Source organism: Rhinoraja longicauda, chromosome 27 (genome assembly GCF_053455715.1).
Source record: "Rhinoraja longicauda isolate Sanriku21f chromosome 27, sRhiLon1.1, whole genome shotgun sequence".
NCBI lineage: Eukaryota > Metazoa > Chordata > Chondrichthyes > Rajiformes > Arhynchobatidae > Rhinoraja > Rhinoraja longicauda.
In genome coordinates, this window is record NC_135979.1 from 4154016 (window position 1) to 4166272 (window position 12257).

A 12257-nucleotide genomic window follows, 5' to 3' on the forward strand; every position below is an offset into this window, starting at 1 on the left:
GTGTGGAGGGAGAGAGGGAAGAGGTGGAGGGAGAGAGGGAAGAGGTGGAGGGAGTGAAGGTGTGGAGGGAGAGAGGGAAGAGGTGGAGGGAGTGGAGGGAGAGAGGGAAGGGGTGGAGGGAGAGAGGGAAGGGGTGGAGTAAGTGGAGGAGTGAAGGTGTGGAGGGAGGGAGGAGGGAGTGAACATGTGGATGGAGGAAGAGAAGGTGTGGAGGGAGAGAGTGAAGGAGTGGAGTGAGTGGAGGAGTGAAGGTGTGGAGGGAGGGAGGAGGGAAAGAGAAGGAGGGAGTGAAGGTGTGGAGGGAGGGAGGGAAGGTGCGGATGGAGGGAGTGAAGTGGAGGGAGTGGAGTGGAGGGAGGTGTGTGTGCAGAAACTGGAATCCACACTCGGGACTTGAAAGTGTGGGAGAAACAATGGAGTTGGGCAGAGTTGTGCTGGGTGTGGTGGCCGGGCGCTCCCTGCAGGCGGCGCTGGCGGGCTCGGTGTTGCAGTGTGGTGGCGGGGCCTGGACCGGGGGCGGGGACTCCCGCTGATGGAAGCTCCTTATATGGGCACGGGTGACGTCAACGCTTCGGGAGGCCGGGGCTTCGCACGCACTCGGCGCTCATTGTTGCAATCCGCAGCGGTGACCAGAGGCTGCAAGACAAGTGGGGTTGGAGACTGGGACAGGGAACTTGGGGCTGGGATAGGAACTGGGGGCTGGAGACTGGGAACTTGGAGCTGGAGACTGGGAACTTGGAGCTGGAGGCTGAGGAGGGGGTTGGAACTGGGAATTTGGGAATTTGGGAACTGGGAAAGGGGGGGGAGAGATGTGATGAGATGCCTTAACCTTCTCCCCGCCCCCTCTCTCACATCAGGGGGAGGGGGAAAAAAAGTACTGCGCTAGGACTTTTACCAAGAAGGCGACCCAAAGTGAAAGGGAGCTTCTAAGAAGAAAAGAAAAAAAACCCTCCACAAGTTGTGGCACCCGGCTCTCCCAAAGACTTGCTTCCAGAGTTTAAGGTAAGAGAACAAAAGTGCTTCGCTGGAAGTTTTGCAATCTAAGTATGTGTTTGTTTGTGTGTGTGTGTTTGTAGCCAGTGGCTGCGCGCAGGGCAGGTGAGGAAGGAGCAGAGTAGAGAGAAAAGGCTGGAAGGTCGGAGAGGTGGAGAGAAATTGGGCAAAGGTGGGGGCAGAGAGGGGGAAGAGGGGAGTTGAAAAGGAAACGACGGGGGGGGGGGGAACCAGGAGAGTGGAAGGAGCAAGAGTGGAGAGGGGGAATGGGGCAAAGGGAAGACAGGTAGGGGGCAGAGAGAGGGGGAAGAGAAGTGTAAAGGGGGAGTGGAGAGAGAGAGAGAGAAAGGGGTTGAGAGCAGAGTATTGTGGAGAAAGACGGGGGGAAAGGGAAGGGTGGAAAGGCCGGGAGAGAGGAAGGCGCAGAGAGAGGGAGGCTGGACGGGGGGAGGGAAGGACGAGAGAGATCTGCAGAGTGGAGGAATGGGGCGATGGCGACCGGGCAGGAGTGAGAAGGCAGGAAGACGGAAAGGGAGAGAGGGGGAAAGCAAGAGAGGGGTAGGGTAAAGGGGGTGACAGCCCGGGGGGGGGGGGGGGGAGAGAGAGGCGGCAGCTTCTCGGGGGTCTCACAGCAGCCTGGGCACTTGTTCCCAGCGCTGTCCGCCGGCAACCACAGGGTTAACCCACCGGCATTCCTCTTCCTGCCCGGCTCCTCCACAAGTGACTGCGGCAGGAAAGTCCCCGGGAAAAAAAAAGTTCTGCTGCATTAGAGCGAGGGCGAGGTTTGCCAGCGAAGGTGGAAGACAATATTGGATCAGATTGCACCATTCCCCAATGTGCACACACAGTCTCACACACACACACACACACTCACTGTGGATCTGTGTGTGGATGTGTGTTCTCTCTCTCACTCTATGTGGATCCGTGTGAGTGTGGATGTAGAAACATAGAAAATAGGTGCAGGAGTAGGCCATTCGGCCCTTCGAGCCTGCACTGCCATTCAAATTGATCATGGCTGATCATCCAACTCAGTATCCCGTACCTGCCTTCTCTCCATACCCCCTGACCCCTTTAGCCACAAGGTGTGTGTGTGTGCTCTCTCTCTCTCTCTCTCTCTCTCTCTCTCTCTCTCTCTCTCTCTCTCTCTCTCTCTCTCTCTCACTCACTGTGTGTGCGTGTGGATGTGTTGTGTGTGTGTTCTCTCTCTCTCTCTGACTGTGGATCCCTGTGTGTGTGTGTAGCCGCATAGTGGGCCCCAGTAACATTGTACCTTGCGGCACTCACTGCCTCTGCAGACCAACGAGCAGATGCAGCCGGCGTTTGGCGCAGTCGATGCCGGCCGGTCCCCCGTCCCCCACATCCCATCCTATCCGAGTGACTGGGACGGGAAACGGTGCCCGCAGTTTGGGTGAAGGTGCAAGAGATGGCGAGGGCAGCTCTTCACCCCTGGCTGTCTCATTTCTGTGTCGATTCCATCAAACTGCAGACGTGTCCCAATAACCTTGTAGAGAGAGAGAGGGAGAGGAGACGTCTGTTCCACTTCTACACCATTTAGTGTCCTTCAATTATCCTAGTGTCATTTTACCCCCTCCATCTCGCGTCAAACCATCCACTGCATGTAAAACAAATCCTTCAAAGGTTCACTAATGTATTTGCGCCAGTTAACAAAGATAGTTCTAGATCAAAGATAGGCACAAAGTGCTGGAGTAACTCAGGGGGTCAGGCAACATCTCTGGGGAAGTCCAGAACCAGGGGTCACAGCTTAAGGATAAGGGGGAAGTCTTTTAGGACCGAGATGAGAAAACATTTCTTCACACAGTGGTGAGTCTGTGGAATTCTCTGCCACAGAAGGTAGTTGAGGCCAGTTCATTGGCTATATTTAAGAGGGAGTTAGATGTGGCCCTTGTGGCTAAAGGGATCAGGGGGTATGGAGAGAAGGCAGATACGGGATACTGAGCTGGATGATCAGCCATGATCATATTGAATGGCGGTGCAGGCTCGAAGGGCCGAATGGCCTACTCCTGCACCTATTTTCTGTGTTTCTATGGAGAGAAGGAATGGGTGACCCTTCTTTATTCAGTTCCTTTACTCCAGAGATGCTGCCTGACCCACTGAGTTACTCCAGCATTTTGTGTCTATCTTCAGTACAAGCCAGCACCTGCAGTTCCTTCCTGCACATGGTTCTGGATCATTCGGGGATGACTGCACAGTGACACTAAAAATATGTCCCATGGTTACCGACTGCCCAGGATATCCTCAATCAATGCTATCATTGTGGGGAGATTTGCATAAACTTCCTGTAAAGACTCTATCCCCGGCTCCCAATTCCTCCGTCTACGCCGTATCTGCGCTCAGGATGAGGTTAACATGGAAACGTAGAAAATAGGTGGAGGAGGAGGCCTTTTGGCCCTTCGAGCCAGCACCGCCATTCATTGTGATCATGGCTGATCATCCACACTCAGTAACCCGTGCCTGCCTTCTGCCCATATCCCTTGATTCCACTAGCCCTTAGAGCTCCATCTAACTCTCTTTAAAATTCATCCAGTGAATTGGCCTCCACTACCTTCTGTGGCAGAGAATTCCACAAATTCACAACTCTCTGGGTGGAAAAGCCTTTTCTCACCTCAGTTTTAAATGGCCTCCCCTTTATTCTTAGACTGTGTGGCCCCTGGTTCTGGACTCCCCCAACATTGGGAACATTTTCCATACTAGATCATCAGACATGTCCTCATTCTTTAGGAAACGGGGTTTCCCCTCTTCCATTACAGATGAGGCTCTCACTAGGGTCTCCTCAATATCCCGCAGCTCCGCTCTTGCTCCCCCTCCCCCCATCCCCAGAGTCCCCCTTGTCCTCACCTTCTATTCCATCAGCTGTCGCACACAACATATAATCCTCTAACACTTTTGCCACCTCCAATGGGATCCCACAACTGGCCACATCTTCCCATCTCCACCCCTTTCTGCTTTCCGCAGAGACCGTTCGCTCCGCAACTCCCTGGTCCACTCGTCCCTTCCTACCCAACCACCCCCTCCCCAGGTACTTTCCCCTGCAACCGTCTCTTGACCAGACTGCAGAGAGGGCTGATTATTGAAGGGAGCACAGTCTGTGCAGTGAACCTTCCTCTCTGGTTATTACCTGCTAGCTTCCCCCAGCAGTGTTTAGAGATACAGTACGGAAACAGGCCCTTCGGCCCACCAAGTGCGTGCCGACCAACGGTCCCTGCACATTAACAGTGTCCTACACACACTAGGAACAATTTACATTTATACCAAGCCAATTACCTCACAAACCTGCACGTCTTTGGAGTGTGGGAGGAAACCGACGATCTCCGAGAAAAATCACGCAGGTCACGGGGAGAACGTACGCACTCTGTACTGACAGCACCCGTAGTCAGGATCGACCCCAGGTCTCTGGCGCTGTGGGTGCTGCAAGGCAGCAACTCTACCGCTGTGCCACCGTGCTGCCCCAGTATTCAATAGACAATAGGTGCAGGAGTAGGCCATTCGGCCCTCCGACCCTCCGAGCCAGCACCACCATTCAATGTGATCATGGCTGATCATTCTCAATCAGTACCCCGTTCCTGCCTTCTCCCCATACCCCCTGACTCCGCTATCCTTGAGAGCTCTATCTAGCTCTCTCTTGAATGCATTCAGAGAATTGGCCTCCACTGCCTTCTGAGGCAGAGAATTCCACAGATTCACAACTCTCTGACTGAAAAAGTTTTTCCTCATCTCTGTTCTAAATGGCCCGCCCCTTATTCTTAAACTGTGGCCCCTTGTTCTGGACTCCCCCAACATTGGGAACATGCTTCCTTGCCTCTAATGTGTCCAACCCCTTAATAATCTTGTATGTTTCGATAAGATCCCCTCTCATCCTTCTAAAGGGTTCATGGTTTCTGGTGTAATGATGCAGTGACACAAGGTGAACAGGCTGTTGGGATCTTTTCTACCCCTTGTGCACGTCAGGAGTGGCTGTCCACTGAATCCCCTGTCCACCAGCGACACGACTGGTTTCTGGAAGTCCAGTTTAGTTTATTGTCGCGTGTCAACCAGTCAGTGGAAAGACAATATATGATTGCAATCGAGCCGGTTACAGTGTATAGATACATGATAAGGGAATAACATTTAGTGCAAGACAGAGCCTGCAAAAGGCCGATCAAGCACAGTCCGAGGGTCACCAATGAGGTAGGTAGTAGTTCAGCGCTGCTCTCTGTTTGCGGTCGGATGATTCAGTTGCCTGATTACAGCTGGGAATAAACAGTCTAGCCCCTGCCGTGTTGTGTCATTCAGCTAATGGAGGATCGACACTGACACAGACAGGCAAGTGCCGTGTGTTTCTGCAGTTAAACAACGTCTAACGAGAGCCAGTCAGTCTGATTCACCCAGCTGCATGTACATGCTTGTATTATTTACCTGTATATCCTGTTCATAATGACAAAAGTAACAAATTCACCCACACAGCCTGACGTCTGACCCAAACAGCGTACCTGTTCATACCTCCAGCTTCCCTCTCCCATGGCTCTCGGTCTGAAGAAGGGTCTCGACCCGAAACGCCACCCATTCCTTTTGTTTTCCAGAGATGCTGCCTGCCCCGCTCTGGTGTGTAGGATGCTGGTTTACACTGAGGGCAGACTCAAAATGCTGGAGTAACTCAGCGGGTCAGGCGGCATCGCTGGAGAGAAGGAATGGGTGACGTTTCAGGTCGAGACCATTCAGACTGAGTCAGAAGAGAGGGATAGGGAAGAGCAAGGTGTGAAAACGGCAGATCAAAAACAGATGCTGTTAGATGTTAGCTGAGTTGCTCCATCTTTCTGTGTTCCCCTTCAACATTGCTACTACAATTACGAATAGTGAAAGGCTTGGATACTGTGAATGTGGCGAGGATGTTTCCACTAGTGGGAGAGTCTAGGACTGGAGGTCACAGCCTCAGGATTAAAGGACGTTCCTTTAGGAAGGAGAAGGGAAGGAATTTCTTTAGTCAGAGGGTGGTGAATCTGTGACATTCTTTGCCACAGAAGGCTGTGGGGGCTAAATCAAATGTTATTTTAAAGCAGAGGTAGATAGATTCTTGATTAGTGCGGGTGTCAGAGGTGATGGGGAGAAGGCAGGAGAATGGGGTTAGAAGGGAGAAATAGATCAGCCATGATTGAATGGCGGAGTTGACTGGATGGGCCGAATGGCCTAATTCTACCCCTCTCTCATGAACTTATGAACTTCTTCAGACTCAACGTTGATGTGTAGGAAAGAACTGCAGATGCTGGTTTATACTGAAGATAGATGCTGGAGTAAGTCAACGGGCCAGGCAGCATCTCTGGAGAAAATGGACGGGTGGCGTTTCAGTCTGAAGAAGGGTCTTGACCAAAATATCACCTGCTCTTGTGACCTTATGATGGCCGGCTTTCAGCTACTGAACCCCACTGCGAACAACGGCCCGTTTAAGGAGCGGCCCTGTTCCTGTCGATCCCCAACCAGTCTGAAGAAGGGTCTCGTCCCAAAGCGTCACCCGTTCCTTCTCTCCAGAGACGCTGCCTGCACTGCTGAGTTACTCCAGCATCTTGTGCCTATCTCGGTTTAAACCTGCAGTTCCTTCCTACACACCTATGGATTCAACGCTGGGGTTCACTGGAAGGCGCAGCGCCTCTCATCAGAGGGGCAGGGGCACCGACAATAGGTGCAGGAGGAGGCCATTCAGCCCTTCGAGCCAGCACCGCCATTCAATGTGATGATGGCTGATCATTCTCAATCAGTACCCCGTTCCTGCCTTCTCCCCATACCCCCTGACTCCGCTATCCTTAAGAGCTCTATCTAGCTCTCTCTTCAATGCATTCAGAGAATTGGCCTCCACTGCCTTCTGAGGCAGAGAATTCCACAGATTCACAACTCTCTGACTGAAAAAGTTTTTCCTCATCTCAGTTCTAAATGGCCTACCCCTTATTCTTAAACTGTGGCCCCTTGTTCTGGACCCCCCCAACATTGGGAACATATTTCCTGCCTCTAACGTGTCCAACCCCTTAATAATCTTATACGTTTCGATAAGATCTCCTCTCATCCTTCTTAATTCCAGTGTATACAAGCCTAGTCGCTCCAGTCTTTCAACATATGATAGTCCTGCCTTTCCGGGAATTAACCTAGTAAACCTAAGCTGCACGCCCTCAATAGCAAGAATATCCTTCCTCAAATTTGGAGACCAAAACTGCACACAGTACTCCAGGTGCGGTCTCACCAGGGCCCGGTACAACTGCAGAAGGACCTCTTTGCTCCTATACTCAACTCCTCTTGTTATGAAGGCCAACATTCTTTTGGCTTTCTTCACTGCCTGCTGTACCTGCATGCTTCCTTTCAGTGACTGATGCACTAGGACACCCAGATCTCGTTGTACGTCCCCTGTTCCTAACTTGACACCATTCAGAAAATACTCTGCCATTCTTACCACAACGATGGGTTGGAGGAGGCTGCACTTTTGGACCGGATCACAGGGGCTCCAGGTGTGCACGGCTCACCCCCTTCCGTGGGAGTGCTGCTGGCAGCCTAGATCAAGGAACAACGTCTGATCTCCTTTCCTCTCCTCCAACCCTGCTGCACTAAGCCCTTTGTACAGCAACACCCTCCTCAGGAAGGCAGGCACAAAATGCCGGAGTAACTCGGCGGGACAGGCAGGCAGCATCTCTGGAGGGAAGGAATGGGTGACGTTTCAGGTCGAGACCCTGTCGAGAGATGTTTCCACTAGTGGGTGGGTCTAGGACCAGAGGTCACGGCCTCAGAATTAAAGGACTTCCCTTTTGGAAGGAGATGAGGAGGAATGTAGTTAGTCAGAGGATGGGGAATCGGTGGAATTCATTGCCACAGAAGGCTGTGGAGCCCAAGTCAGTGAATATTTTTAAGGCATTGAAAGATTGATTCATGATCAATGCGGGTGTCAGGGGTTATGGGGAGAAGGCAGGAAAATGGGGTTAGGAGGTAGAGATAGATCAGCCAGGATTGAATGGCAGAGTAGACTTGATGGGCCGAATGGCCTAATTCTGCAATTATCACGTGAACATGAACTTCAGACTCGATACTGAAGTGTAGCAAGGAACTGCAGATGCTTGTTTATACTGAAGAAAGGCGCAAAATGCTGGAGTAACTCGGCAGGTCAGGCAGCATATCTGGAGAAAAAGGATAGGTGGCGGTTCAGTCTGAAGAAGGGTTCTGACCCCGAAACATTACCTATTCTTTTTCTCCAGAGATGCTGCCTGACCCGCTGAGTTACTCCAGCACTTTTTGACTATCTCCTGCTCAATGTTGAGGCGGGCGAGCCAATTGATTTAGGGGCACCTGGAACTGCAAACGCGGCAATCTTGAATTAAACGCAAAATTAGTTTGTGTTTAAACAAATGTTGAGTAAATCAGTCTGGGTTTTTACTGGCCCTTTGTTCATTGTGCTTCCTATCAGTACTGTGTTTACAGACATATCCTGCTGCAAGTAAGCATTTAACTCTTTCATTTTCGGTTCATATGACAAACTTTCTTGGCTCTTCAACTCTTGAAATGACGGCGTATCTCGGCAGGTTAGGCAGCGTCTGTGGAGTCAATTGAACAGGTGACGTTTCGGGTCGGGACCCTTCTTCAGACTGATTGTAGTTGGGGGCGGGGGAGGGAGGGAGGGGAGACGACTGGAGAAGGGGTGGTGGCAGGACAATGCTTAGCAAATGATGTTTCCAGTAATGGGAGAGTGTCGGGCCAGAAGGCACAGCCTCACAATAAAAGGACATGCCTAAGAATGGAAATGAAGAGGAACTTCTTTAGAAACATAGAAAATAGGTGCAGGAGTAGGCCATTCGGCCCTTCGAGCCTGCACCGACCGCCATTCAATATGATCATAGCTGATCATCCAACTCAGTATCCCGTACCTGCCTTCTCTCCATACCCCCTGATCCCATTAGCCACAAGGGCCACATCTAACTCCCTCTTAAATATAGCCAATGAACTGGCCTCGACTACCGTCTGGCAGAGAATTCCACAGATTCACCACTCTCTGTGTGAAAAAAAAGTTCTCATCTCGGTCCTAAAAGACTTCCCCCTTATCCTTAAACTGTGACCCCTTGTTCTGGACTTCCCCAACATCGGGAACAATCTTCCTGCATCTAGCCTGTCCAATCCCTTAAGAATTTTGTACGTTTCAATAAGATCCCCCCTCAATCTTCTAAATTCCAGCGAGTACAAGCCGAGTCTATCCAGTCTTTCTTCATATGAAAGTCCTGCCATCCCAGGAATCAATCTGGTGAACCTTCTCTGTACTCCCTCTATGGCAAGAATGTCTCTCCTCAGATTAGGAGACCAAAACTGTACGCAATACTCCAGGTGTGGTCTCACCAGTGGTTTAACCAGGCGTTGGCGGAACTGTGGGTTTCATTGCCTCAGATGGCTGTGGAGGTCAAGACATTGTTTTTTTTTTTAGGCAGCATGGTATTGAGTTTAGAGATACAGTGCGGAAACAGGCCCTTCGGCCCACCGAGTCCGCGCCGCCCAGCGATCCCCGCACATTAACACTATCCTACAGATTATTCTGGAAGGAACTAGATGTGGTTTAAACTGAAGACAGGCGCAAAAAGCTGGAGTAACTCAGCGGGCCGGGCAGAAAAGGAATAGGTGACGTTTCGGGTCGAGACCCTTCCTCAGACTGAGGGCAAGGTGAGAGGGAAAGGAGATATTTAGATGGTGATATAGAGAGAGAGATATAGAACAGGTGAACGGGAGAGATGCAAAAAAGTAACAATGATCAAGGAAAGGTAGAGCCCACAATGGTCCATTGTTGGCTGTGGGCTAGGTGCTAACGAGGTGTACAGACAATGAATCTCAGTGGGACAACAGTGAAACTAGCACGATGACTAGGGTGGGGGGAGGGACGGAGAGGGAGGGGTTGTAAGTTGTCCAGGCAATCAGTTCTTCATTTGCAAGGGCATGAAAGGCTACAGGGATAAGGCAGGAGAATGGGGTTGAGGTCGGGTTGCCAACTGTCCCGTATTAGCCGGGACATCCCGTATTTTGGGCCAAATTAGTTTGTCCCTTACGGGACCGCCCTTGTCCCGTATTAGATGGGTTGCCAACTTCCTCACTCCCAAATAAGGGACAGAGGTTGACGTCACCGCCCCGCGCCCCACGTGACCTCGCCCAGCCAGCGGCCACGTGCTCCCGCTCCACCAATGGCGGCTGCAAACTCCGTACGGACAGCACCCGTAGTCAGGATGGAGGCTGGGTTTCCGGTGCCGTGAGGCAGCAGCTCTACCAGCTGCACCACCCCGCCCTCTTGGATTGTCTGCCCCTTTGTGACCCAGTGTGTCATAAGAAGGGAAGTGTTGAGGGGAGCCAGTTTAAAGGGCAGGTTTGGACAATTGTAGACAATAGGTGCAGGAGTAGGCCATTCGGCCCTTCGAGCCAGCACCACCATTCAATGTGATCATGGCTGATCATTCTCAATCAGTACCCCGTTCCTGCCTTCTCCCCATACCCCCTGACTCCGCTATCCTTAAGAGCTCTATCCAGCTCTCTCTTGAATGCATTCAGAGAATTGGCCTCCACTGCCTTCTGAGGCAGAGAATTCCACAGATTTACAACTCTCTGACTGAAAACGTTTTTCCTCATCTCCGTTCTAAATGGCCTACCCCTTATTCTTAAACTGTGGCCCCTGGTTCTGGACTCCCCCAACATCGGGAACATGTTTCCTGCCTCTGAAGTGTCCAACCCCTTAATAATCTTATACGTTTCGATAAGATCCCCTCTCATCCGTCTAAATTCCAGTGTATACAAGCCTAGCCGCTCCAGTCTTTCAACATATGACATTGTACAGCCCATTAAAGCATTGTATTGTGGCTTGGGGCAGTCATTACCACTGAGGCTCGGACAATGGCACTGTCGGGTGTGGATTCAAGCCACGCTGCAGAGAATTGAGCATGCTGGCCAAACGTTGGAAGTAGGGACCTGTTTGGCCAAAAGCCTACATTGGCATTGTGGCTTCCTGTGCACGAGAGAACACACCTTTCTTTATTTTATTGTGTGTTTATGGGGTGTGGGCACATACTGTCTTTGGGATGATGGTGAGCCAGTTATCCGATCTACCCCTGCCCTGATGAAAGCACCTCTTCTGCCGTTGGGTAAGGAGTCCCAGGACATGGACACGCTGACGGGGAAAGAATGGTGATGCATCTTCAAGTCAGGACTATTAGTTCTAGAGATAAAGCCGCAGGTGCTGTCTGTGCGGAGTTTGCACGTTCTCCCCGTGACCTGCGTGGGTTTACTCCGAGATCTTCGGTTTTCTCCTACACTCCAAAGACGTCCGGGTGTGTGGGTTAATTGACTTGGTAAATGCAAACGTTCTCCCTGGTGGGTGTGGGATAGTGTTAGTGCGCGGGGATCGCTGGTCGGCGCGGACCCGGTGGGCCGAAAGGGCCTGTTTCCGCACTGTATCTCATAGACATAGAAAATAGGTGCAGGAGTAGGCCATTCGGCCCTTCGAGCCTGCACCGCCATTCAATATGATCATAGCTGATCATCCAACTCAGTATCCCGTACCTGCCTTCTCTCCATACCCCCTGATCCCTTTAGCCACAAGGGCCACATCTAACTCCCTCTTAAATATAGCCAATGAACCGGCCTCAACTACCTTCTGTGGCAGAGAATTCCACAGATTCACCACTCTCTGTGTGAAAAAAAACGTTCTCATCTCGGTCCTAAAAGACTTCCCCCTTATCCTTAAACTGTGACCCCTTGTTCTGGAGCAGCCACGTGCTCCCGCTCCACCAATGGCGGCTGCAAACTCCGTACGGACAGCGCCCGTAGTCAGGATGGCGGCCGGGTTTCTGGTGCCGTGAGGCAGCAGCTCTACCCGCTGGATTGTCTGCCACTTTGTGACCCAGTGTGTCATCAGAAGGTAAGTGTTGAGGGGGAGCCTGTTTAAAGGGCGAGTTTGGACAAGAGACAATAGGTGCAGGAGTCTTGCGTGTGGTTGCACATGTTGTCCAAATGCTGCTCCTGGAACCTGGAATGGCGACAGGCAGTAAATTATTTGCCTCTGGCGTGCAGAAGTCTACCAATCTCACGGAACCCCTGTACGATTCCTGATCTCGCTGTTCAATTACCACCAGCACCAAGGTTTTTTAGAAGGGCCCAATAAATCAAGTTATTTTTATTGCGTCAAAATTCCGGGAATTTTTGCAAGTGTTTTGGAAAATTGAATTCTAGCGTTGGTATCTTTGTTTTGTAGAGAAAATGTGCTGTGGAGCTTTTTA

At 51.3% G+C, this 12257-nt stretch overlaps 1 protein-coding gene across 1 annotated transcript in view; it reads left to right on the top strand.

Moving 5' to 3' along the window:
• Positions 1-630: 630 nt before the first annotated feature.
• Positions 631-12257, top strand: part of luzp1 (leucine zipper protein 1) — a 93223-nt gene continuing 81596 nt past the window's right edge. Inside the window, exon 1 of the mRNA XM_078423109.1 lies at positions 631-1002. The gene's annotated coding sequence lies outside the window, so the exon portion shown is untranslated. The remainder of the gene's footprint in view (positions 1003-12257) is intronic.